The sequence below is a fragment of the Diceros bicornis genome, unplaced genomic scaffold, assembly GCF_020826845.1.
Source record: "Diceros bicornis minor isolate mBicDic1 unplaced genomic scaffold, mDicBic1.mat.cur scaffold_184_ctg1_multi, whole genome shotgun sequence".
Taxonomy (NCBI): Eukaryota; Metazoa; Chordata; class Mammalia; order Perissodactyla; family Rhinocerotidae; genus Diceros; species Diceros bicornis.
The window spans coordinates 44,679-49,437 of record NW_026691079.1 but is presented as its reverse complement, the minus strand read 5'-3'; positions in this window follow the sequence as shown (position 1 = coordinate 49,437).

Sequence of the window (4,759 nt, the reverse complement as noted above, 5' to 3'; positions counted from 1 at the left end):
TGAAAAGCAGTTAGATCCCCAGGCCACAGCACAAAGCACTGGAAAAGTTTTACAAAGTTCTTTTACACGTATTATCTCATTTAATTTGGTGCCATAAAACCTAACTTAGCTCTTATGACGTTTCTCCCAGGAGATGCAATCAGCCTGGAGGACTGTACTGCATATTCCTTACTGAAGCTCTGCTATCTGGAACCCCAAGTAACTGGTGGTAGGTATTCCCATGGCTTGGGGAGGTGCTAAGGAGGCAGACCAGACGGCTCTTCCCTTTTGTCCCGACAGGGAGCATTTTAGAGTCAAACCATCACTGGATTTGGGGTCATGAGCTATGTGACCTGGGAACTATGATGTAACCCTTGGAAGTCTCCTACTTTCTCATGAGCAAAATGGGAGCTGTGAGGACTAAAGGAGATGAAAGACGTCAAGTGCTCTGGGACCTATCACCAGTTATAACCCATAGATATTAAGTCACTGTTATTCTCAGCCATCCTCGAGCTGATGGGGCAGAAAGAAAGTAGAAAGCTATCTGGAAAGGGGAGAGAGGGGAACACAGCCCCTGTGGCAGCTGCTCGAGGGGTCTGTGGCCATCATTTGCTTTGAAAAGGCAGGCTGAAATCCAAATGTGCAAGTTAGAAACTAGTTGCACTGAAAAAAATCCAAAGCTTTAGGGGTGCCATCTATGCAAGATGAGCCAAGGAAGAAAGAGGGAGGTGGAGGGAGTGATGGAGAAGCAGCGAGGGAATTTCTTCACTCCGATCTGGACAGATGGAGTTCTAATTTAATGAGGTCTTGAGGGGTTTCAATGATCAGAAGTGGGGCTATCAGATCTTTTATATGAATGACAGATAGGAACAGAGTTTTCCCAACACTTTAGTGACAAACATCAAGATAAAAGGAACACATGAAGACGCTTGCTTAAAATCGCCTCCAGGGTCGGCTAATCCTGGTTTGAACTTCAAAACACAATGCGGGGCTGAAGATAATTCATCTTCCATTTCCATCACAGTGAGGCCAGGCAGTCACAGCCTCGTGGACGAGGACCACGGAGCCTAGAACTCAAGTCTGGGGGCTTCCGGCGTACTTCCAAGATGGGCCTCCTTCTAAGAGGATCCCACGCGGAGGGTGGACCCCAGAGAGACGCCTGTTAATTTAGAGCAAGGCAGAATCTCTGCTGAAGACAGGGCAGACAGCACATTAAAAATACACACCAAATGTATTTGGTATCATCAACCCCCTTACGTGCAGGTTAGGACTAAAGTTCTATTCCTACCAAAGTCATGCTTAATCTTAAAGATACACGCCACCCGCCACCCCTGAGCCTCCTAAGATAATATGTACAACTTAGAGCTCAAGTCATGAAGGACAGTTTTCACTTAGCACAATCGGACTGGTTGGAACTGGCTGCAGAAATCTCAGACACTGCTTTCTCCCAATTTCCCATTACTTTTGAGCCCATTTATCTGACATGCCAAGGGTTATGATGTACGAATCACATATATATATATTTTTATCCTCCTGTGTCCTCCCTCCTTCTGGTTCTGTTTTTCATAGTAACTATCTCTATGTAACAGTTGATTACAATTTTGGGGAGGATCTTACATACTTATCATAATGACAGTTTTATATATCTCTTACGTCTTTGTACAAAAGAACTTAAACCACTTAGAGTTTCAAACTGGATAAAAATCCTCTCTGTTACATTTACATGTACAATCACTAAGCATCATAACAAAAATAACAATTATGTCTTAAAAGCTTACCTACGTTCCAATAGCACATTGAGTTATCTTGATAAGCACATATATTATCTCATTTAATCTTAACTCTACCACGTAGGCATCACTATTCCTATTTAACATATGAGGAAACTGAGCTAAGAGAAGCTAAGTAACTTGGTTACAGCCAATAAAAAGGAGAGCTGCAATTCTCACCCGTTTCCCTCTCAACCCCACAGCTTATGCTCATCTTACTACAAGGTGCCACCACTCTTTTTTTTTTTTTTTTTGTGAGGGCGATCAGCCCTGAGCTAACATCCATGCTAATCCTCCTCTTTTTGCTGAGGAAGACCCGCTCTGAGCTAACATCTATTGCCAATCCTCCTCCTTTTTGTTTTCTTCCCCAAAGCCCCAGTAGATACTTGTATGTCATAGTTGCACAGCCTTCTAGTTGCTGTATGTGGGACGCGGCCTCAGCATGGCCGGAGAAGCAGTGAGTTGGTGCGCGCCTGGATCCAAACCCCGGGCCGCCAGTAGCGGAGCGAGCGCACTTAACCGCTAAGCCACGGGGCCGGCCCAGTGCTGCCTCTCTTAAGTGTCAGTATAGCGATACAACCACCTGAGAACGCGTAATGGCCCACTACCAAACTTAACTATCTGCCCATCACAGATAATAACGAGCCCAAATTCTCCCCTCTGGTCTCCTCTTAGTTCATTTGCTCAAGGCCATTTTACCCAGAAACAAACCGAACCACATGTCTGTAGAAGAGACACACAGACAAGAGGAGAAACAAGCCGCATAAACAGCCAGCCAAGGGACAAGGACCGGAATGATTCCTCACGGCAGAAAAGGATCCAGAGGTCACGTGGGCCCACAAGCAGGGATAAAGTAGCCAAGGAGTCCTGGTAGAGGAGCACGAAGCAGCAGTGGGACAGCCTGTCTCCGAGGTGAGGAAGGGCCGTGCTACTTCATGCTGAGCCTTGCATCAACGAGAAAACACAACTGCTTGTTGTGTTTGTACTTGTGATGCAGACAGACTCTAATGAAGTAAATTGTTTACTGATTTTGTTTTTATTTTTTTTGTGTCAATAGATTGTCCGAGGATTAAAAAGTAAGCAGCATTGTTTGTTGGAGAGCCCTACAGGAAGTGGGAAAAGCTTAGTCTTACTTTGTGCTGCTTTAGCGTGGCGACAGTCTCTTCTTCGTGTAAGTATGTGGTTGATATATTCAGCTTGATTATTGGGACTTGAAAAAAATATAATAAAGTACTTTTTATCCAGAATGATTCATTTAAGGAAATAGCAGTAACTAAGAATATACTTTTGGTCTTTCTTTTAATCCTCCCTGCTTGATATTTTAATGAATCTCAATATAAACGAATACTCAAGTGGTTGTGCCTTTATTACATTATTAATCTTTGACTATTATCTTTTTGTAAGTTATGTAAGTTGATGATAATTTCTCTATAAATGTCTCTGACAGCATAAGTGTTTCTCTCCTGTCCTAATTTGATGCTACAGATAGGGTGACCAACTTGTCCAGATTTGCCAGGTACTTTTCCAGGTTTAGCCCTGAAAATCTTACAGCCTGGGGGACCTCCCAATCCTGGGCAAATTCGAGTGGTTGCTCACTCTAGCTGCAGAGGATGATGAATGTTTGTTTAATTAGAAATATTATGAATAGAGGTTCTTTCACTTTGAGGGAAGCCAGCGGATGAAAGCTTAAGCGAAAAAGCTGAAGTGCCGTTGTCACGTCGTCGTACGTGCCGCTCAAAGAGTGTTACAAACGATGGCGAGGACTGAGGAGCTTCACGTCATTTCAACAGTCCAAGTACACCACCTTCTGAAAGAAATGGCACTTCATCAACTTGTCAAGGTAGGTTATATTTTTGCCTGGGTCTGTTGGTATGTGTAATAGGAACCTTCATTACTGTTGTTATGAGACCTAATTTGATAAATTTGATGAGCATAATTCATTAGGTACCTCCATCTAATTTCTCTGGAATTATTTTTAGATAACACAAGAGTGGTCAGAAATCCTTGGACTACTTTATTCTTGGCTTGGCTTTTAATTGATTTGGACATTTTGCTAGCTTAAATCATTTTTTGAAGCAGGCAAGGCAAAATAAATGATATTCAGAAATTGATGTTATTTGTAGGCAGGATTGTTAATTATAAGTTAGAATTTTAGAAAACATTGATTTGTATTGTAAGACAAAATCTAGTTAGCCTCATTCATTCTTGATAAGTTTGCATGAACTTCTGAAGCCAGTATCCTGCATGAGGATGAGATATGTTTTAGGTATGATCCTTGAATAGTTCTAATTAGATTTATTTAAGTGAAATATATTAAGAATAACATAAGACTCTTAATTTTTAAAAAATATTTCTCTGGCTTTGACTATATGGAAAAGATTGGTCGTTATTTGCCTAAGACCTAGGAGACATCCTGTACATGTTGCTCTACCTTATTTCTCCGTGCAAATCTCTATCTCCATTGACAACTCCCTGGTCCAAACTACCATCTCTTGTTTAGAGCATGCAATAACTTCTTTTCCTGCTTTCACTCATGCCATTCTTTAACTAATCACTGGCAGGGAGAAAAGAGGTGGCCATGACTGACTTAAGTCTCAACGTATCCACTTCCTAAAATCAAGAATGGAGTCGTCTTCCTCTAAAGCACATGACTATGTGTGGAGGAGGGTGGCTGCTGGAACCCAAGTGTGATTCTGTTAGGAGTGAGGAAGAGGAGATGGAATAGTTACTGGAGAGGTGACCAATAGTGTTGTCTACACTGTTTTGACCCTTAGCCCTTTTGACTTTCTTTCCATTCCTTCAAAGGGTCATGCTGGGACCTCAGCTGCCTCCCTGTCTCCTGCAGGAGACTGTGCAGGGGATGGCTCTCCCTGCACAGAGGCTGGGCCCTCAGCTGCCTCCTGTTCTCCTGCAGGAGCCTGTGCAGGGGATGGCTCTCCCTGCACAGAGGCTGGGCCCTCAGCTGCCTCCTGTTCTCCTGCTGGAGGCTGTGCAGGGGATGGCTCTCCCTG